The sequence below is a fragment of the Pinus tabuliformis genome, chromosome 3_1 (assembly GCF_031772625.1).
Source record: "Pinus tabuliformis cultivar Carrire ecotype Pingquan chromosome 3_1, CPIR1, whole genome shotgun sequence".
NCBI classification, from domain to species: Eukaryota; Viridiplantae; Streptophyta; class Pinopsida; order Pinales; family Pinaceae; genus Pinus; species Pinus tabuliformis.
In genome coordinates, this window is record NC_142301.1 from 430,754,434 (window position 1) to 430,778,857 (window position 24,424).

Here is a 24,424-nt window from a genome sequence, read left to right on the forward strand (position 1 = left end):
TCCAGCTCCTCTCTCTCTCTCCCTTCTTAACCTCTTATGATGCCTTAGTCTGAGACTCTGCTTTACAGTCAAATAGGAAATCCTTTCAAATGTTTCGATTTCTTTCACATTGGCCCAAGCCTTGCATATATAACATGTAGGGTTAGGGTTGCCAAGTCCTTCATGAGTTCCATTAGGCAAAAGCAGTGATGTTTCCATTCTTTAGTGCTCTTTCATGTTTGCATAGTCTATTAGGAATTAGTAGTTCCCCCAAACAGGTCGAGTTCGCAATTTGCTCCTTTGACCCATAGAAACTGATGTAGGGTCACTAACTTTGTTCCCGAGGTAGCAAGTAGAGTTACCCTAGGCACTAATGCACCCTTAGGCTTGTTGAGAAGCTTTATAAAGTAGGTTGATAGTGTCTAGACAACTTTAGCTTGAAAATTGGGCCTGTGAACTTGGTCAGTCCTTCAGTCATCATGTCTTTATCCTTTGAGCTGATGAGGAGGTCATTTTCCTGTATAACAACATCTTATGACAAGTGTTGCAATGCTTCCAATGAATAATCTGTATTTACTTCTAAAAGCATAGCCATTGTAGTGTCTGGAGTAAGCAGACGTTGAGGACAAATCACAGGTATTGTTTGAACGAGAGATGTTGAATTCAACGAGATGCAGTGGCTAGAATCACCTCTTTCATATTTGATTTTCTTAGTAAAGTTGAATCCTGTTATGCGAACACTTTTTCCAACAGAGAAATACAAGGAAAATTGAGAGATCTGTTTATCACTTATGTTGACGGTTATTGTAAGTTGTCCATGCAGATCAACAAGGTCGGCGTGCACAACCTGTGCCTTCGGTGGTGAGGAGGGTACTAGAGTAGAAGCAGGACCATATAACGCTAACATGTCACCTTCGAAAATAGTTGTTAAACTTCCCATTCAAATACCCATTATGGACGATGGTACTATTTGTCACTTTGTTGTTTTCTATTGGTACATGTGTGAAAACACAAGAAGGAAACAAATGTATTGTAAATCATTTATTGAAAACATTTTACAAGAGCTAGATATTTGAAACATTAGTTGTGTAACTTAAACATATTTCAGTTTTGACAGAGAAAATTTTCTAATGAAAATAGAAAGCAATGAAATCAATGTAGAAATTCCCACTGTAGATCAACATATTATGCAATATACTAAAACACAATACAAGATCTACTTCTACAACACTTTGTGGAAGCTTAATCGAATTGAGCAAGATCAAGAGAACACATATAACTGAGAATGAGAAATCAATCACACATAACGCATAAGAAATAACCCGGGGAAAGCCTTAGCCTAAAACCCCAATCTCTGTATTATCATACAAATGGAAATCTTATTCAAGTTACAAAAAGAATCAGCTCTCAAGCTATCCTGCTCTCTCTGTAATCAAACAATACAACTCACAGACTGAATAGACATAGTATATGTCCTCATCAAGACCTCCAAACGTCCTATTTCCTTGTGCAGTTTTTTTCTTGGGGTCCAGTGAAGCCACATGTGTGAATTGGCCTCATCACACTCACAAAACCTGAAGAAGTAACTACACAATCCTCAAGGAAAGAATTCCTTCTGCATGCAAGGAATATTCACAATGGAATATTCTAGCAACTGATAGGACACTACCCCTCCATCTGATCTCAACTGGGTCTCTGTTTGAACTGACATGCATGAGTTATTTATGAGAAAATATTCAGTTATCTGAAGTGCAGCAGTTACATGCATGCAAGCATTAACTAACTGAACTTACATTAATTCAACAAACTGTTTGAATTAATCTAACTGGACTTGACTCAGTTAACTGAGCCAACTAATTACAACTCATCCTTATCTCTTTAACTGATGGATAAATTCCTCAATTAATGGAGAAACTGTTGCATGTCCCCACATAGACTTCATGTTTGATTTTCCTTAACTAATTAATTCAAGATGAATTAATTAATTATTTTACAAACAACTGCTAAGGTCAAATTCGAATTTTACTTCACTATTTTAGTTTAGGGACTGACTAAAATAGGAAGGTATCCCGAAATGCTATTTATAGAATGTTATTTTTAGCACTTCCATTTTTCATCCCTTGTTGCTATGTTCAACACTGGTTGAACTACTATTTATAACAGTGTTATTTTTAACATTTCTATTTTAGCATTTCTTGTTGCTATTTTCAACAATCAGAAGACAAAGAACAAATCAGATGTACTGATGAATCTAAAGGCAAGTTATTGTACCTGGATTGTTGCAAAGGAGGGATGTAGATAAAATAGTTGGATTGTTGCAAACGAGTGATGTAGAGACACCTAGCTTTTGTTGTGACCAGAAATGCAAGAAAGCATATACCATGTTTTGACCAAAGTTGTAGCAAAGCATAAATTATCATTTTGATCGGAGTTGTAGAAAAGCATAAATTATGCTATGATCTGACCAATATGCATTTGCAAGATTGATTTCACATTGCTCAATAGGAAAACTTGTCCAAATATGATCTATTGTTGTTTTTTATCGTGGACATAACTTACTTCTTGCAAGTTCTTTGTTTTCATGTATTCTGTAAGAGCTTATCTGCGAGTTGTATGTAATTGAATATCAATGTTAAAATCGCCATTCATTAAGAACACACAATTAACATGTGTGGTTTGTGATTTTGCTTTTCTAATTAGTTCTATTATTGTACATTGTTCAGAAGGCGCTGCGTAAATGTTCATTAAGAAAATTGGTTGTTGGAACTATATGTCAATTAGTGTGAGTTTAGTTTTGTAATTACAAAATGCTTTTGTTTCTTTGATCAATATCTTCTTGTTTACACAAGTAAGGATGCCATGGACATAATTTGTTATGGCAAAGTTGGATGGTAGGAATTGTTTGTTTTTGGGTGGAATGTGCAAATGCGTTTCTTGAAAACATAGAACCATATTGTCTAATAGGTCTGGGTCATGGATGATGTCATTGAGATGTGCATGTATGCTGCATGTATTTATACTTGCAATTGATAAAAGATTTGTGTTGTTAGGTTATTTTTCGTAAATTTCAGTTTCCATGAAGCAATTGTTTCTAGTTGTTTCATTTCATCTAAGATCTTGTTTTGTACATGAAATTTTTTGGGGTGTTAGCTTGTTAATCAAGTATAACGAGTCAATCATTTTAACACGTGATAGTGCAGAGTAGACTAGCCCATGTTTGGTGACACTAATTGGGTCAAATGCAAGTTGATCCAATGTTAGTCCTTGTGTTCAATGTATTGTTCGTGCACAAACTAATTGTATTGGGAATTATTTTCGTACTGTGATTTGTGATTTGTTGTGAGACATTGCCAATGCTTTTGTAGTTTGAAAAATTGGCGTCCAGGTTGACAAGATATTTATGTCATACAACTCCTTGAATTTGTTTCTTTGATGTTTTCCAATGTTGACGTCTTGAAATTCTATCCCAGCAATGTCATTTCAATTGTTATTGGATGAGTAGCATCTGAGAATGCCTTCAACACCGTTGACTAATCCATCATTGGTATTGTAGTTTCCTACATATAATTCAACTAACATGTTTTTTTTTACTATTGTTGTTGATGGTAATGATATTGTCTTTTCAAAAAGCAAAATAAATTGATTGAGTAATTTCATGTTCATCAATAGCATTTAGTGTTATTTGTTGACCATGTGCAAGTGAAAGCATTTTTGTATTATGATTATGAACATCCTTGTTTTGGTAGAAAATATATGGGAAAACGTTGAGTTCCAAAACTGCCTCTCTCTTAAACAACTTTCTCATCCTTCTTCCTTTGCTTTTCCATGAAAAATGCATCCTTAGTCATCAAAAGCCATTACACATCACCTCAAGGAGTATATTTCAGTTATTTACAAGTTATATTGTTATGTTTGTTATTTGAATAGGTTTTTGTTTTTCAGCTACGGAACGCAACCACATTCCGCAGCTAACCAGTTGTTCGGTAGCCATCTCCACGCTTTTTTAGGTTACAGGTGTCAAGAGAGGAAATGAACCACATGGTTAGCTTGGAAAATGTTAGAGCATGGATGTTATCTGTTATGAAACCAGCTTAAGAAAAGATATAAAAGATAGATCAACGCCTTAGAATTCAGCCTCTTCGAGGGGGCAACCTCCTTTACATTACATAAATGAACAATTCTTGGATGATTCAAATGACAAAACCTCCTTTCTATATATAGGAGTCTATGGAGTCACAATATAATCCAGCCGACCTAACAATAATAATATAAAGCCACAAAAATAACAATAGAGGGATTCTATGGGCACATTAATAACAATATGGGGGTAATGGGGCACAACAATATAAATAAGGGGTATAACTACAATAGTAATGGGGTAATCACTAGTATTATAGGGACCCAACATGTCCCTCTCCTTCAAAAAAGTGTTGTCCTCAACGCTTGAGTAGTTCAGGATACTTCTGCATAAAATTCTCATCCTCCCATGTGGAATCTTCAGCGGATAAGTTCTTCCACTTGATAAGGTACTCTGAAATTGATCGATTTCGTAGCTGTCGAGTTCTTGTTTCTATAACTGCTTCCGGTTCCAATATAATTTTTCCTTCCTCGTCAAGTTCTGGCAATATTGTTTGAACTGGGAGCTTGTTGCCTATAACCTTCTTTAAGCATGAAACATGGAAAACTGGGTGCAATCGAGAAGCTGCAGGAAGCTCCAATTTGTATGCCATAGTACCAATCTTTTGCAACACCTTGTACGGACCATAATACTTTGGTGATAATTTATTATCCTTCTTAGCTTGCTTGAGGGACATTTGCTTATATGGTTGTAGCCGTAGGAATACCCAATCACCTACATCAAAACTTCTTTCACTGCGATGTTGATCTGCCTGTTGTTTCATTCTATTCTGTGCCAACACGAGGTTATCCTTTAAGAGTTGGAGGACTTGTTGTTGATGTTCGATGTGATGTTCCACTGCCTGAACCTTAGAATTTTCTCTTAAATATGATGTGATGGATGGTGGTTGATACCCATAAAGTGCCATAAATTTTTGTTGCTGTATGAAAGGAAGTGTTATACCACCATTCAGCCAGAGGCAACCATTTGACCCATTGTTTCTGTTTATCAGATACAATTTGTTTACTATCTCAGTTTGCCCATCAGATTGAGGATGATAAGATGAGCTCTGAGCTAACTGAGTACCAAGACAAGAAAATAATTGTGTCCAAAAATTTCCAGTGAAAATGGGATCTCTGTCACTTACAATAATCTTTGGGTTTCCATGTAGCTTTTGAATTGTTTCCATAAATGCAGTAGAAACTGTACTGGCTTTAAATGGATGTGATAATGCACAAAAGTGTGCATACTTGGTAAGTCTGTCAACTACCACCATGATGACACTCTTTCCCTCAGACTTGGGTAAACCTGTGATAAAATCCATTGAAACCTCCTCCCAACGTTGGCTTGGAATGGATAAAGGTTGTAATAGACCCGGTGTCTTAATTGTTTCAACTTTATTTTGTTGGCAAACCAAACATTCTGCCACAAACTTTTGAATATCTGATTTAAGGCCATCCCAAAAAAATTCCTTCTTAACCCTGTGGTAAGTTTTTAAAAATCCTGAGTGCCCTCCTAAGGGAGAAGTGTGCAATTCCATAAGAATCTTTTGTTTTAGCTGGGAATTCTTACAGAGGTATAAGCGATCTTTGTACCATAACGAATCATTTTTCCAGCTAAATGTATCAGACGTACTGGAATCTTGTTGTAGCTTTCGAATAAGTGCCCACACTTCTTCGTCATTCTTCCATTCCTCCCTTGCTTCATTTATCCAATCTGGTTGGATAATAGAAATGGCGCACAACAATGCTTCCACATCCTCATCCTTTCTTGAGAGTGCATCTGCCACCACATTTTGCTTCCCTTTTTTGTAGATGATTTCAAAGTCATAACCCAACATCTTTGTGACCCACTTTTGTTGCTCTTCAGAGGATAATCTTTGTTCTAAAAAGTATTTAAGGCTATCATGATCCGTTTTTACCTTGAAGTGTCTTCCCATTAGGTAGGGTCGCCATTTCTTAAGTGCATGGAGTATTGCCAACATTTCCTTCTCATAAATAGCTTTGCTTAAAAACTTTCCCTTGATTGGACGACTTTCAAAAGCAATGGGTCTTTCATCTTGCATTAGAACAGCACCAATTCCATTTCCTGAAGCATCACATTCCACAATAAAGGTTTTTGTGAAGTCCGGTGTAGCTAAGACCGGTGCTTGGCACATTGCCTCTTTAAGATGTTCAAAGGCCTTTGTTGCTTCCGGAGTCCATGAAAATGCATCTTTCTTCAATAATGTTGTTAGAGGTGCTGCTATTCTCCCATAATTCTTAACAAACTTGCGATAATACCCTGTCAACCCAAGAAATCCTCGCAAATGCTTTATGGATGTGGGGATTTTCCATTCCTTAATGGCTTTAATTTTGCTAGGGTCTACCTTAACTCCTTCATGAGATACAATATGACCCAAATATTCCACCTCCTGGACTCCAAAGAAACATTTGGATCTTTTGGCATATAATTGTTTCTCTTCCAATAGTTGTAGCACCCTGTCAACATGTTCAACATGATCCTTCCAAGACTTGCTGTAGATTAGTATATCATCAAAAAATACTAACACAAATTTTCTAAGGAATGGTTTGAAAATTGAATTCATCAAACCTTGAAATGTTGAAGGTGCATTGGTAAGGCCAAAAGGCATGACCAAAAATTCATAATGACCCTCATGAGTTCTAAATGCCATTTTCAGAATGTCTTCAATCTTCATTCTGATTTGATGATATCCTGAACGAAGATCCAACTTGGTGAAGTAAATTGATCCATGCAATTCATCCAGTAATTCATCAATGACAGGAATGGGGAACTTATCTTTAATAGTGAGCTTGTTGAGCTCCCTATAATCCGGACACATGCGCCATGATCCATCCTTCTTGTGCACCAATACTACTGGAGCAGAGAAAGAACTTTGACTCGGTTGAATTATACCAGCCTCTAGCATTTCTGCAACCATACGTTCAATTTCACTTTTTTGGACATAGGGATATCTGTACGGCCTGATGTTTGGAGGAACACTTCCTGGAATCAGATGAATAGCATGATCATGATCACGCATAGGTGGGAGACCTTTGGGAGTCTCAAATACCTTGGAATGATTGTCCAGGACTTTTTGGAGATCTGGAGAAATAGATGATTCTAATGTGGAAACATCTAGCGAACATAATTGTGCAATTACACCCCTTTGCTCCTTTTTTAGAAGCTTTGTCATACCATTAGAGCTGATTATCTTTCCTGGTTTCCCTGCAATACCCCTTAATTCAACTTCCTTTCCTTCCACAGAAAATTTGATGAAAAGTTCTTGAAAATTAAAAGCTATTGTACCCAAGGATTGTAGCCATTGGACTCCTAGTACAACATCAGCACCTCCCATTGGAATGGAAAGCATTGGGCTAGTCAATACATATTCTCCCATGGATAGCTTGATATTATGGCACTTTCCAGAGCAATTTATTGTTCCTCCATTTGCAATCATCACTTGACACTCTGGTGCTGGATATAGGAAGCAATTCAATTCTTTTGCTACCCTACAATGAATAAAATTGTGGGTGCTTCCTGAATCAATCAACACTATTACCTTTTTCTTCTTGATTTGTCCTTCTATCTTGATGGTTTGAGGAGTGGTAATTCCCGCCAATGCATTACAAGATATGGTCGGATTTATTTGTTCTTCATCTAGGCTTTGTTCCTGGAGCATATCCTCTTCTTTTGACCTTTCTTGCTCCTTTTCTTCTTCCTCTTCACAATCTATGTAGAATAATTTCTTCTCAGCACACTTATGACCTTTAGTGTATTTGCTATCACAACTGTAACAAAGCCCTTTTGCTCTTTTTTCTTCCAATTGTTGTGGTGTCAACCTTATAGGTTGTGGAAGACTAGGGGCAACAACACTTCCGTCTTTATAGTTGTGAGTGGTATGCTTCCTAGTTGCCATAATTTTGCTTTCCATTTTTCTTGCTAACCTGAATGCCTTCTCTAATGAATCAGGTTCCCAAAGTCGAACATCATGTTGGATATTATCCTTTAAAGACCCTATGAACACATCAATCCTATGCTCCTCTGGAATATCTTTTACCCTTATGTTCAATTTTTGGAACTCCTCAATGTGCTCCATTATTGAACCCTTTTGTTTGAGACTTATCAATTGGCTAAAAAAAGTGTTGCTTTTTGTATCCTCATAATGTGCTATCAATTCTTCCGTAAAAATTGCCCAAGTGATAAATTGTTTACGAGAGCAAAGCCATTGATACCATACAAACTGATTTGGTTCCAAATATAAAGTTGCCATACGTACCTTTTGTGTGTTTTGCACATTATTGAGATCGAAGAACTGCTCCATCTGTAATATCCATGTGGCGGGATCCTTGCCATCAAACTTCCTCATATCGATTTTTGGAATATGGTGGGTCTTCGATCCAACATTAGAGTCTATGGAATCATGATTAACATTTCTTTTGTTCACATCATGAGTTTCCTTTACAACCTTTTCACCATTAGTAAGTATTTCTTGTAGAAAATTTGTCAAATCTGTCTTCAAATCTGCCATGTCTGTCTTCAAATATGTCCTCAAATCTGTCTTCAGATCATCCATCTTAGCTTCCATGCCCTTTATCTTAGATTCCACGCCATTTATCTTAGCATCTGTTAGCTTTTGTGAGCGTGACATTTGTTGCACTTGTTCTTGTAATTTTGATATATCATGTAGCATTTCTTCCTCTTCTTCATGAGTCATGCTAGAGCTTTCAGGCTCCTTACTAGGTGTTTGCATTTTCTTTCCTCGGGGCATCAGTTACCGATAATAATGCTTTACTATGCCCTTTGAATTCCTTCAAACCAAGCTTATGCAAAAATAAAAAATAAAAACTACACACTTTTTTTTACTTTGTAGAAGCCTGATATTGAATCTGATGTATCTCTATAATTTCGAATCATCCAGTTCTGAAATTGTGACCTGTAGTAGCCTTCTATGTCCTCTTTCCAATGCCACTAGTCTGAACCAAATTGGATTCTCCAATAAAGAGTTATGCACAATCTCCCGCAGTGACCTGATTATAGACTAGTTCATTAGAGCAAACTTGTATGAAGTGCCACGTGTCACTGTTTCAACATTTGACTCTGAAAAATATATAAAAAAAAACTACAGTCCGTCCTCTTTCTTTACCATCTTACGAAATTTCAATCCGATGCTCAGAAAGAAAGTTATGACGATTTTCCCCAGGTCACCTGTTTTGAGTGTAATTTAGGAGTCTGCAAAAAGACCAACTTCCTGAGATCATATCTCCGAAAATATCACGCAAAAAGCTCTGAAATTCGGAGCCAAGGTTCAGCGTGATTTCTTCTCAAATGGGTTTGTTTTGCGACTTTTGAAACGTCACAGAAAAAAAGTTATAGCGAAAATGCCACGATGACCTGTTTGGAGCAACGAAACCCTAGAATCCAAAGCTCCGATACCAAATGTTATAAAACCAGCTTAAGAAATGATAGAAAAGATAGATCAACGCCTTAGAATTCAGCCTCTTCGAGGGGGAAACCTCCTTTACATTACATAAATGAACAATTCTTGGATGATTCAAATGACAAAACCTCCTTTCTATATATAGGAGTCTATGGAGTCACAATATAATCCAGCCGACCTAACAATAATAATATAAAGCCACAAAAATAACAATAGAGGGATTCTATGGGCACATTAATAACAATATGGGGTTAATGGGGGCACAACAATATAAATAAGGGGTATAACTACAATAGTAATGGGGTAATCACTAGTATTATAGGGACCCAACATTATCCTATCCATTTGGCCAATATCGATGAGGAGGGCTCTGGTCAAAGGGAAGTCAACTGAAGAAACCTATGGCAAGTAGAACTTTGTTTTCACACGACTCTCAGTGATGGATCTGAGGTAGTCTCCTAAAGCTCAGGACTTCATCTGCCACTTGCATAAACAGAATCCAACAACCACTATTAGAAGATTTATGTTTCAAGGCAACCGAAGACCAAAATTCCAGAGACATTACCTGTCTACGTGTTTTGTTGTAGTTGAATTCTCTCTTCAAAATAGTTGTAGTTTTTGCCTATTAATACCAGCGTGTAGCACACAGAACAAGTTCATGTTTTTGCTTATGTAATAGTGCATATTTCCACTTTGTAGTTTGAGAAACTCAGTGCTTTGTTTTAATATAACAACTTTGTTTTCAATAGATACCTGAAGCGCTTGTGAAGTGTTGATTCCGTGTTGATAATCCGAGACCTTGCAGAGGGCCCCTGCGTGGTCAAGGGTACATGTTTTTATTTCTGTTTGTCTTTTTCTTAGTTTAGTTGTAACTTCACTGTGTGTTTTTCATCATGTTCATAATCGTTTTCTAACTTTGTATATTGCAGCTTGTGTCATTTGTTTTCACTAACTCAGAGTAGTTGTATTCTAGCATAGAATAGCCCTTTGGTTTTCATTGCTCTCCAGTCTCTTAACTGTAGCTTTAAGTTGATGTCAGTAGCATAATTTGATTTATTTCATCTGTTGTTCCTTAGTTTCTAGATTTTAAATTAAGTTGTTCAATGCCTTTTTCTTATTAGTGTAGTCACACATGATATAAATAAATGTTTCCAAAATCCTTTCATTGATGGTTAATCCTCAAACTAAATGGTGAAATGATGAATTTGTGAATGAGTCTTTCATTACAATCGTTGTTCATTAGTTTTTAAATTAAGTTGTTCAATGCCATTTTCTTATTAGTATAGTGACTCATGATATAATGAATATTTCCAAAAGCCTTTCGTTGATGGTTAATCCTCAAACTAAATGGTGAAATGTTGAATTTATGACTGAGTCTTTCATTACAATTACTATTCATTAGTTTTTGAGTTAAGCAGTTCAATTCCATGTTGTTGTTAGTATAGTCACTCATGATATAAATGGATATTTCCAAGAACCCTTTCAATTGAAGGTTAATCCTAAAACTAAGTGGTGAAATGTTTTATTTATGAATGAGACTTTATTTACATTTTCATGTTTACTTTTCTTAGAATGATGAAGAATGAAATCTCTCAAGATTGCTATCATAAGGAGGTAGTTCTCCCTAAGTTATGTAGTAGAGTGACAACAATACTTCATTTAGCCTTGCTTTCATAATAGAATAATTGCAATTTCATTTTTAGTTCTTCACTTAGTTTAGTTGTAGTTCCATCTTCAGTTGTTCAGTAAGCTTTAATTTTGCAAGTAGATTAGACAGTAGAAGTAATCTTATTTCCATTATTTCATTTCTGATTTATCATAGATAGCTGCAATCTCATTTTTTCATTTAAGATGTGGTTTTGTAATTGAGTAGATAATAGTTTTAAAGTCCTTTCAGTTCATATTTTGGAAACAATCATAATAGCAAGAAGAGAAGCTCTTTTTTCATTTTTTTGTTTACAAACTTTACTTCCAAATTTGGCCTAAAAAGCACTTTGAGCTTCCATTTCATTTCTCTAGGTCCTTAGCAGTAGTAGATTAAGATTTTGATTACATTGCAGAACATTAGGAATCAAAAGAAAAAAAAACCCCAAAACAAACATAAACTTAAAAGTAGTGAGGTAAGGAAGGGTCATCTAGCACATACAGTGCACTACACTTCATCAGTTTACAATACCTGGATTGATAATTTATGTAGCAATTTAGGACACTAAATTGACTGAACATTTTGACGCCGTTGTCGGGGAAGTGCGACTAGGTAGCCTTATTTCTTACATTCATAAAAAAAATCAATAAAAACAACAAAACAAAACAATGACATGCATAGAGAAAGAGATTCTAGGGGTAGATTTATAGCTAGGGGCAAAAGTTTGATTTTCACAGCTCCATCTACTTCACCAAGAGTTAGAAATGACACACCTCCATCCCAGACTCAATACTCCCAGACTTAGGATTCCTGGAATTCAAGGGGCCGCAACTCAGTTAGAAGATTCTCCCACTTTATCTACTAAAACAGACCTAGGAGAGAAAACCTTTTTCACCTCTACAGGGGAGCCTATTACAGTTGAGGAAGTAGGAATACCTAGTGAAGAAGAAGAAGTAGAAACTCTCTCTCATCATCCATTAATAGAACATCCTGAAGACTCCGAGGAAACTATAATGGCAAAAGAAGAAGATGGAGAATTTTCACTATTTGGAGAGGGGGTAGAGGAAGAAGTAGAGGAAACAATGGAGGAGGTAGAGGTAATAATGGAGGAGGCAGAGGAAATAGGGAAGGAGATAACTCATTTGGATTCCCTATGGTAGATGAAGAAACACATACAACAATGAAAAAAATTTCACCATCTATCCTCCCAAACTTTTATGGGTTGAGAAGTGAGGATTCTGAAACATTTTTGTTTGAGTTTGAAGTCTTATGCAGAACCTATGACTATCTAGAAGACTCACAAAAGCTCAAATTGTTCCCTTCAACACTAGAAGGGGTTTCTTTGAAATGGTTTATGGTGTTAGTCACTCAATCCATTAGAATTTGGAATGACATGAAACACACATTTTTGGATAGATAATTGGATTATTGTATGCCTACCAAACATAAGGATGAAGTGTTCAAAATGATGTAAAAGGAAGACGAAAACTTAGAGGATTTTCTTGAGAGATTCAATTACAATTTGAAAAGAACAAAAATGAACAATTTAGATGAAGAAACTTTAAAATCTCTTTTGTTAAAGGCCATTAGAGATGAATGGATAGATATTAATAACATGATGGGGAAGGGAGACATCTCTCAACTTCCATTGAGTGACATAGCAAAACTATTTGTCCATCTCTCAAGAGGGAAATCTAAAACTAGGAAAGGACCAAGAGATCCTTCTCTTGTTAGAGCAAACAAATCTGCAACTGGATCTGTAAGTAGGGCAGAAATTGGCAATATGCTTGATGAGTTTAAAACTGATATTTTAGGGAGCCTTAGTGAGCAGCTAGACACCCTCAAAATCCAAAACATGCAGGAAATAGAAGTTGATGCTTTAGCCATCTTTTGTCCAAAATGCAAAAATAAATATGCTCTAAGGGAATGCCCTTTAGATGCAAAAATTGTAGAAACTTGTATGATTTGTTCAGAAATTCATGAGACCAAGGGTTGTCCTTCAATCCCACGTATTAAGGCTGTCTTTCAAGAGGAAACAGTCCCAAATCTTGTAGAAATTCTTTGTTTTGTTGCAAGAGGACCTTGGCATGGGCCACAAAATCAAGGATTTAACAATCCAATGAAATTTCAGCCCCCACCAAACTGGAATTCTTGGCAGCAACCTTGGCCTCAACCTCAATCTCAGTATCAATCTCAACAATGGGCACAAGGGGTACAAAATCCTTATGGGAGATTTGCTCAATATTATGAATATCCTTTGTCTTATCAGAGCTATCCTCCCCCACAAAATCAGCAGCAAAATCAACAACCACAACTTCCAAATCAAAGCCCTCACCTTTCATTGCCATTTCCACAACAAAGTCAAAATCCTCAACTCTTACTTCCATTTCAACAAAAACAAAATCAACTACCAGCCCAACCATTGCCAAACCCCAATAATAAAAACCCTTAGAATGCTTACATGGTAGAAGGACAACAATTTCCTACTTATATGATTGCTCCTCTAGATTTTAATGATGTTCAACTTAGATCTGGTAGGATATTAGAAAAGGAAAAACCTTCTATAGATATTCAAGAACAAGATGCTTCTGAGGAAGATTCTCTAAAAGTTAATAAAAGTTTTGAGGGGACATCCCTCCAAAACCAAAACATTGAGAAAAGAAAACAAAAAGAATCAATAAACACAACTCCCATAATTGAGCAACCAACGTCTACTTCTACACCTCTTTTTCCCGAGAGATTACAAATTGATAGAGGAGTAGAAAAATAGATCTTGTTGCCATTGTTTCAGTTGAGCATCAAAAGACCAAGAAGAAAACCAAGGGAAACAAAAAGAATTCACTTGGTAGGAAAGATAGTAGATATCATGATGGGAAAGATTGTCATTCAAAAATATGTGGATCCAGGAAGTCCAATTGTCAAGACACACATAAATGGGATTGAAATTCCAAACACATTGATTGACTTAGGGGCAGAAATAAACATTATGAGTAGACAGACTCTGGAGCAACTTAAACTTCCTAACCTTCTTTACACACCTACCTTACTGCAGCTTGCAGATAGATCAATAATCAAACCAGATGGTGTGCTAGAAGACATTTTAGTCTCCTTAGATTCTTGGGAATATCCTGTTGATTTCATGATTTTAACTCCCAAGAATAACCTAGGAGGACACCCACTCATCTTAGGAAGACCTTGGCTAGCCACAGCTGATGCTTTTATTAGTTGTAGATCTAGTGACATGTATATTTCTGATGGTAGTTCAAAAAAGAAATTTAATTTGTATCCTTCAGCAAAAGCAATCACAGAAATATATGACAAGGAATGGATCGATGATGAAGATGTTATTCAGCCTATCTTTACTATATCAGAAATTAGTGAAGATAGTCAAATTTTGAACACATTGGAAAATTTTGAAACATCTTCAGAATAGATCATGCACAATTTCAGGAAAAATCTAATGTTGAATACTTGTCATCTATGCAGATGTCTCTCTATTCTATGGAAGCATTTGGTAGATCTACAAGTGAAATTTTTCCAGGTAGAACATTGAACATAAACAAAAACTTGGATAAACTACAACAAGAAGAGCTAACCAAGATACTACAAAAACATTCTGTTGCATTTGCATGGGAGTGCACTGACATGAAAGGTATTGATCCTAAGACTTGTATCCATCATATCTATATTGAGGAAAACAGTAGACTACTCAAACAACCTCAAAGAAGAATGAATCCAAATCTTAGGGAGATTGTGAAAGAAGAGCTCCAAAAATTACTCAATGTAAACTTCATTTACCCAATCTCAGATAGCCAATGGGTTTCTCCTTTGGTAATTGTGCCTAAAAAGAATGGTAAATGGAGGGTGTGCATTGATTACAGAGAATTGAATAAAGCAACCTTGAAAGATCACTTTCCTTTTCCATTTATAGATCGGGTATTAGATACATTAGCAGGTAAAAATTATTTCTCATTCTTGGATGGTTTTAGTGGTTATAATCAAATTCAGGTAGCACCTGAGGATCAGGATAAAACCACATTTACTTGTCCATGGGGAACTTTTTCCTACCGAGTGCTTCCTTTTGGGTTATGTAATGCACCAGCAACATTCCAAAGAGTAGTACTAGGAATTTTTTCTGATCTAATACATGATTTTGTAGAGGTATATATGGATGATTTTACAGTCTATGGTAACACATTTGAAGAAGCTTTGGAAAATTTGGAAAAAGTCCTTAAAAGATGTAAAGAAACAAACCTTTCACTAAGCCATGAAAAATGCTTTATGATGTTTACAAAAGGTATTGTTTTAGGACATCACATCTCAAGAGATGGGATTAAAGTGGACAAATCAAAAGTTGAAGTCATCTCTAAGTTGCCAATTCCAAATTGCCAAAAAGATGTTAGAAGTTTTTTAGGATTTACAGGATATTATAGAAGGTTTATAGAAAACTTTACCAAAGTAGCATCTCCACTCTTCAAATTTCTTACAAAAGATTGTGAATTCAAGTGGAATCCTGATTTCCAATTAGCATTTAAAACCTTCAAAGCAAAAATATCTGGAGCACCTATCTTTAGGGGACCAAATTGGAAACTTCCTTTCCATATTTCTACAGATGCTTCAATATAGCTCTAGGAGCTATATTGGGACAAAAATATTTGATTCCTTATGCCATTTACTACACAAGTAAAAATTTGACTCCCATTGAGTTGAATTATACTGTGACTGAAAAAGAGTTCTTAGCTGTTGTTCATGCAATTAACAAGTTTAGACACTATATATTAGGCTATGAAATTTTTGTTCATACAGATCACTCTGCAATTAGAATTTGATGAAAAACCTATTGCTAATGGCAAAGTTACAAGATGGTTTTTAATTTTGCAAGAATTAAACATTAATGTGCTAGATAGACTTGGAAAACAAAACACAATTGCTGATTTCTTGTCCAGGATTTAGAATATCAAAGAAGACTCTCCGGTTGAGGATAAGTTTCCTGATGAATATCTATTTGCAGTAACTACTCAAACTCCTTGGTTTGCAGATGTTGCTAACTACTTGGTTACAAGGAAGTTACCTTCACATTTATTTCCTAGAGAGAAAAGAAAGATTATTCAAAATGGTGCAAGATATTCATGGATCACTAACAAATTGTATAAAACAGGGCCAGATCTTATGATCAAAAGGTGTGTTAGGGAAGATGATGCCTAATATTCTCAAAGCATGTCATGACGTGCCATGTGGTGGAAAATTTTCTGACAAGAGGACAACCTATAAAATCCTTTCTTTACAATATTATTGGCCATCCATTTTCGGAGATGCTAAAGAATATGTCAGAAGGTGTGACAGCTGCCAAAGGGTAGGGAAACCTGCTCCCTCAAATGAAATGCCATTACAACCTCAAGTACTTATCGAACCCTTTGAAAAGTGGGCTTTAGACTTTATTGGACCTATTAATCCTCCATCCAAGCAGAAAAAGTATATATTGGTATGCACTGATTATGTCACCAAATGGGTAGAAGCCAGAGCATTACTTTTTGCTAACGAAAAATCTATAGTTAGTTTTCTTTTTGAGGATATTTTTACTCGATTTGGTGTTCCAAGAGAAATTGTGACAGATTAGGAAACTCAATTCACATCCAATATGATGGAGAGGCTTATGGAAGAGTACAAGATCAAGCATAGGAAATACACTCCCTATCATCCACAAACAAATGGTCAAGTGGAGTCTACAAACAAAGTGATTGAAGGAATCCTCACCAAGACTATGCATCTACATAGAAGAGATTGGACAGAAAGGCTTCCTAAAGCCTTATGGGCCTATAGAACTACATGAAGGAACACAATAGGACATACACTTTATGAACATGTTTATGGAAAGCAAGTCCTGTTCCCCATTGAGTTCCAATTCAAAACTTTCAAGATGGTAGTCCAGTTGGGGATGGATTTATCAGAACCTCAAAAGCATAGATTGGAGCAGTTAAATGAACTTGATGAAATCAGACAAGAGGCTATTCAAAGGATTGGTTTAGTTTAGCAACAGAGGGCTAAGTGGCATGACAAGTACATCAAGGACAAAAGGTTTCAAGAGGGAGATTGGGCACTGTTATTTGATTCAAAGTTTAAGGATTTTCAAGGAAAGTTTTAAACTCATTGACTTGGGCCATATGATATTGAAAAAGTTTTCAGTGATGGAGCAGTAAGAATCAGAACAATAGATGAGAATTAAACTCCTCTCCTTGTGAATGGTCATGGGTTGAAAATTTATCAAAAACCAATCTCAAGGGAGGAGTTCATCAAGATCTTTCAAAATAATTCTGAAATGAAGTTGGTGAAGAAGAATCCTTCTTCTCCACCAACTTAGTCTTCTTTTCATCATATCTAAAAAAAAAAAAAAATTGTATAAGGTTGAAAACCAATCACTGATTGGCATGCTTAGACAAAAAATACAAGGTGAAAATCAGAAGACTCTGGCACCCTATATTTTCCAAAAAATAGTGACTCATTGTGCATTCTAAAAATTCATTGTTTTACTTCATTTCATTCTGTTTTACTTCTGCAAGTTTCACTCCACTCCACCACCATATTTCACTAATAAATTTTTCTTCTTCAGCATTTCTTCCATCTCCATTTTTCATTTCCATTCTACCATATTTTCATCCACATAGTCATCTCCATTTTCATTCATTCATAAAGTCACATTTTATTCTCTGTTTCACATTCCACAGTTGTTATGTTCCGCAGCTAATCCTGTTCTGCGGCCAATTTGACTCTGCAATAACAGTTTGATCATTAGTTCAAAAAATAAAAAATTTCAGTTCATAATAAATTTCATATGCAGGTATTAGAGGAGAAATCAAATTTTGAAGACATATCAACATCTAAGCACCTAAAAAAGCAAACAACAAAAGGTTAGCAAGCAGAAAGGTATGGTTCTAGAGGTAAGAATAAAAACCTATTTCAAATAGCAATATAAAGCATAAGTTGTATAACTCATATAATCACACTACTCCTTGACTTGTCATCATGCGATTTGATTGTCATGATTATTCCACCATGCCTTCCAACTTGAATGCCTAACGGTCTAATGATTTGATCTCCGTTTCCAACTCGTACTTCACTGTACTTCTCCATCACACCTGTTTAACGAATAATTACACGACATAACCCAATTGGATACGACTCTTCACAACCCTATTGTTCCTTTATTACACCGAGTTCCTCACTTTTACTTCCGTAGCCTTCTTATGTATACAAGCACTCGGATACAATGAGCACACAATCATTCGTTCTATTTTCGATTCTCTCTGTGTTTAGCAGTACTCCGTTTTCCACACAGTTGATGTGTGCAGCCACTCCATTCCATACATCTTCTGCACTATTTCACGCATACAGTTTCCCTGTTTCATATACCCTATATGTTTTATCCCTATATCTATCGTTTTCCTTCCACATACTCTGTTATTTCATCCCCGTATCTATAACCATTTTTGTTTCCATATACCATTGTTGTATACACAGTCTTCCACACGTAGACAGTAAAGGAAATTTGAAGAAAAGTAGAGAAAAGGAGTGATGGGTCTCATCATCAGAACAAAACCTATAGGAGTGAAATATATGGAAGGTTATCCTCAGTTGAAAGGGATGTTGAAGAGATTTTTACATGCGAGGGGGGGTAATTGCTAGAGGACCGATGGGAGGTCTACAACTTGAACAAGGATCAAAGTTGACGCTGGGGTTTTGCATTAGGGTTCCATGTCGAGATGTGCAGGGGGGAGCGCTGCTCCCTCCTACAGTCAGGTAGTCACAAAAGGAGGCAAGGAAGCAGGAGGGAAGCATTTCAAAAAACCGTTGAGAAAGATTTCAGAAGCAAGAGGCAAGGAGACAGTTGGAAGAAACGAATCCCAAGATCAGGAAGGGAATCAACAGGAAACAAGTAAAGAAAAGGAGAAGGGAGGCGGCAGCGGAAAAACGACTTCCACAAGAACTACGATAGTTTGCAAACCCAAATCGAGCATCATTCCCTGGGTCGTATTGAGTGATCCTGCGATTCAAGCGCACAGGGACCATATGAAAGAACATGCAATCATCTGCAAGTTCATGGGGTTATGGCCAACAAAGAGGGCTTTACACATCTGGATTAGGAGCCATTGGAAGCCAAAGGGAGAAATACATTTACATCTAGGTTCTAAGGGCTTCTTCACGGTGATGTTCGCGAACCTAGAGGACAAAGACAGAGTGTTTGAATGGGGGGCCTTATTTCTATGCTGAGGCATGCGGCCATGGATGATGAATTTTGTCCCGAAATGTGAAACATTTACATCTGTACCGGTTTGGATCAGACTATACTCACTACCTCTGGATTACTGGCTCCCAGAATCTTTGAAAACCATAGGCAACAAGCTGGGGCATTTTCTAAAGATATCAGAGGCAACTCTCAAAGGTAAATACACCTCCTTTGCCCAAATATGTGTGGAAATGGATCTATCTGGAGCCCTTCTGGAAGCAATAATTTTAGAGGTATATGATGAAGATTGGGTGCAAATGGTGGACTATGAGCACATACCTTTCAGGTGCCGCAAATGTCATGAACACGGCCATCTGTTTAGAGACTGCCCAACAAACAATATGGAAGGCAATGGGAAAACACCTTTGGATAGAGATCACGAGGGTTTTACCAAGGTTGGGGCCAAAGGGAAAGGGGGTAAACGGCCACACAAGAAAAGCAGTGAAGACAGAAATACAAGACACAATAGTTTCAAAATCCTAGAGGAAGTAGAGGAGAACGTGGAGACAGTCCAGGACAGGGAGAACGCATCCAAGGAGCAGGAAACAAAAGCTGAAATGGAGGATATCACAGTAAACAACCAGCAGAAGGAGGATCTACCAAGCTACATGGAGATCAGTAAAGACTATGAGATGACTCCAAGTGAGGCAGGAACAGAGGACCATGAACTACAGGAGATTCTAGACAGGGAAAATCAGATCTAGAACTATTTCTAGAACAAGGCAGGAACAAAGGAGTGGACTCCTTGCCAAAAGAAGACTATGATCGAGTTCAACAGCTCTTTCTATGGAGGGCACAATCGAAGGGAACTGGTGTCAAGAGAAACCATGAAAGCCAGGAGCAAAGTGGGGTCAAAACTATGGAGAACTCACAGGCACAATCTCCAAAGAACTCAAGAAGGAAAAGAGGAAGGAAAAGACAAAATGAACTGCTAAATGAATGTGTAAAACTACTGATTAACTCAAGTAAGATGGAAGATCTTACTAGCTATTCCTTTACTAACCTTTGTTAATGAAGATTACAACATGGAACATTAGAGGTTTAGGTAGTACAAGGAAACAAAGGAATCTAAGTAACATAATTAAAGAAGAAAAACCAGACATGGTCTTTATTCAGGAGACCAAATGTTCAATGGAGAAAATAAGAGAAATTCATAATAAATGGTTAATCAAGTATGATTATTTAGAGGTCAAGGCAAATAACTCGGCAGGTGGGATTCTTACACTGTGGGATCCACAGAAATTTGGAATCCTAGATGCTGAAGCATCCAGGAACTATCTATCTTTGGTGTGTAGTCTGGTAGGTGATAAGGAAACATATATGATAACAAATGTTTATGGACCTCAGAAGCAAGTAGATAAACTCAAGCTTCTTACCTCCCTGGAAAATCTAAGAGCACAATATCCCAACATGCCTTGGATAGTTGTAGGTGATTTCAATATGATAAGATCTCTTTCAGAAAAAAAAGGAGGCACTAGACAGCTAGGCAGAGATTCTGAAGCCTTCCAAGATTTCATCATGAACATGGGACTAGTGGACACCGAGACAATAAATGGAACCTTCACGTGGAACAACAAAAGGGGAGGGGCTTCTCAAGTGGATTCAAAACTTGATAGATTTATCATCTCTGAGGATCTCCTCCTCACAGGACCAACCATCACAACATCCATTCTGCCCTTTGGAGGTTCAGATCATTGGCTAGTTCGTCTAGAAGCTACCTTTATGGGTACTCCGAGGAACAAGCCCTTCAGATTCGAGAATTCCTAGCTCTCACACCCCAAATTCACCAGTAACATTGACAAATTGTGGAAAGAGGATCTGAATATTCAGGGAACTAAAATGTACATGCTCCAGCAAAGACTGAAATATATTAAATCCAAACTTAAAGCTTGGAACAAAAAGGAATTTGGCGATATCCTCAAGGCTAGAATTGAGACTGAACAAAAACTCCAAGAAATAAATCACATAGGGCTTCAATGAAGAGAGGAAAAAGCTAACTAATTCTTTGCAGGAAGAATGGGAGGATCGATGCTTACAAGAGGAAACTTTCTTGAGACAGAAATCCAGGATTCAATGGATCAAAGAGGGAGAAAGAAATACTAAATTCTTCCACAAATCCATAATGGCCCACAGGGCACATAATAGAATCACAAAGATTACGGATTCTCAAGGTGTTGAGCTTGTCTCCCACAAAGACATGGAATTAAATCTAGTACAACACTTCTCTAATATTGCAAAGGAGCCAATGGAGGATAGATCTAGGCTCATTAATCAGTTCACCCAGTATATCCCCAAGCTGGTCAGTAGAGAGGACAACCACAATCTCAATAGGCCAGTCTCGGAAGAGGAGGTCAGTGAGATGATCAAGGAAATGTAAAGTGGAAAAGCACCAGGCCCTGATGGATTCAATGTTGATTTCTTCAAAGCCTGCTGGGATACAGTCAAACATGATATCATCGAAGTTGTGGAAGACTCAAGAAAATACAAAAAGTTTTTGAAAGCACTGAATGCTTCCTTCATAGCTTTAATCCCCAGAAAGGAAAATGCTATGACTCCGAATGGATTTAGACCCATAACCTTATGTAATGTGGTGTATAAAATAATCTCCAAGGTGGTATCCAACAGACTCAAGCCCCTACTACCTTCCCTCATCTCGGAAGAGCAAACAGGCTATGTGGAAGGACGACAAATTCTCAACAACATCATCTAAGCACATGAGGTGGTACACTCTCTCAAAAGCAACAAGCAAGCATGCATGATTATTCAGTTGGACATTGCGAAAGCCTATGACAAACTCAACTGGTCTTATATCAGAGCTACTATGAAAGCATATGGCTTTGACCAAAATTGGATAAGATGGGTTATGGCACTAGTCACCACGACCAGCTTTTCCATTCTGCTTAATGGAGCCCCTTCAAATACATTCACACCTTCCAGAGGGCTCAGACAAGGCGATCCGCTCTCCCCTTTCCTCTTTGTCCTCATGATGGAAGGGCTAGGCAGGGCAATCAAAATGGAAAATGTTGAAGGTCGAATTCAGGGGATCAAGCTCACCCTGGATGGAGAGGCTAATACTCATCAACAATTTGTGGATGATACTATGCTGCAGGGCATACCCATAGTCAGGGAAGCAAGGGCAATCAAAGATATCTTAAATGAATTTGCTATGGCAGTAGGCATAGAGGTAAGCCAAAATAAGTCCAAAGTTTTTTTCTTTAACACAAATATTGCTATAGAAAGAAACACTACTAGAATTCTGGGTTTTCAAATGGATCAATTGTCTTCCAAATATCTTGGTATTCCTCTTATTGATAAACCTCTCAGCAAGAAAATATGGGAATCAATTTTAAATAAACTTCAGGACAAAATCAGGAAATGGACATGTAGATCTTTAAACTTAGTAGGGTGACTTGTGCTCACACAGGCGGTCTTGCAAGCCATTCCCATTTTCATGTTTGTAGCTATCCCTACTCCTCAAGGTATTAAGCAGCAGATAAGGAACATTTAAAGGGAATTTCTATGGGGTAGAGGGGAAGAGAAAAAAAAGTGGGCCTTAGTTGCCTGGGACAAGATCTACAAGCCCAAAATCCATGGTGGCTTGGGGCTGCATGATCCAGATACTCTCAATAAAGTTTCGGGAGCTAAGCTTTGGTGGCAATGGATCAAGGAGCCAAATGCCCCCTGGGCCAAGCTTTGGAAACAAAAGTACGCCAAGCACTGGCAAGAAAAGGATCTTATTAGAATGACAGGACAAATCAGAGGATCACACATATGGAACCTTGCTTGGGAGAACAAAAGCATTGTTCAACAACATTGTTTTTGGGAAATCCGAGCAGGGGACCAAGCTCGATTCTAGGAGGACAGCTGGCAATAGGAACCCATCCTCAACAGGATTGACCTGGCAGCCCTCAAGAGAGACACAGATAGCAAAGGCCTATTAATGGTAAAAGATTTCTGGGACCAGGGAAGGAACAATGGAAAATGGAGGAAGTGGAAGGAACTAAGTTACAGTGATGAGAATCCTTTGAAGGCCATGGCAGAGGCTCTCACCATGGACTTAAAGCACAGATGGATTTTGGTTTCCTCCTCACACGACCAATTAAGATGGGGGAAGAATAACGAAAGTAACTTTAACCTCAAAGAGGTAAAATAAGAAATCACAGGATTCAACTTTGTAAATGTTGATAAAGTCTGGAAGGAACTTTGGAAAACTCCTCACTGGATGAAAATAAAGCTATTTATCTGGCTTGTGCATCAAAGGAAGATCCTAACTTGGGAAAACCTCCTAAATAAAGGTTTCATTGGCCCTTCCAAATGTCACCTATGTGGCTCACATGAGGAAACGATTGAGCACCTACTCAACCTTTGCTCTTTTTCTGCAAAGGTATGGGACTGGGTGGCATCAAGCTTCCGACAAACTGACAAGGAAAATCTCAGCATATCTAACACTCTGAAAAACTGGAGGAAGAACTTCTCAGAGAATGAGATCATCAACAAAGCTTGGATGCTAGTACCAAGATTTGTTATCTGGAATGTTTGGAAAGAACACAACAGGCGGATCTTCACAAATAAAGCTAGCGAACCCCAGCATATAATCAATCAAATTCTAATACAGCTTAAAGAAACAGTTAAGAGCCTTTTGAGGTCAATTCCCACGAATCCTCCTCTGCCTCACGAGGAGATTATTATTCTTAATTTGGGTCTTCAATCCATCAATCCTCAAGGAATAAGGAAGGAAGTGAGAACTATTAGCACAGGGGCTAGTAGATGGCAGCCCCCTCCTCAGGGCTTCTTCAAAGTAAACATTGATGGAGCTTCTAAGGGCAATCTGGGGGAAGTTGGCTTTGGGGGTGCTATAAGAGATGCTCAGGGGCACACAAAATACATCTTCCATGGCCACTTGGAAAAGGGTACCAATAACATGGCTGAACTTCTGGCTTTAGATCAATGCTTGGAAATCCT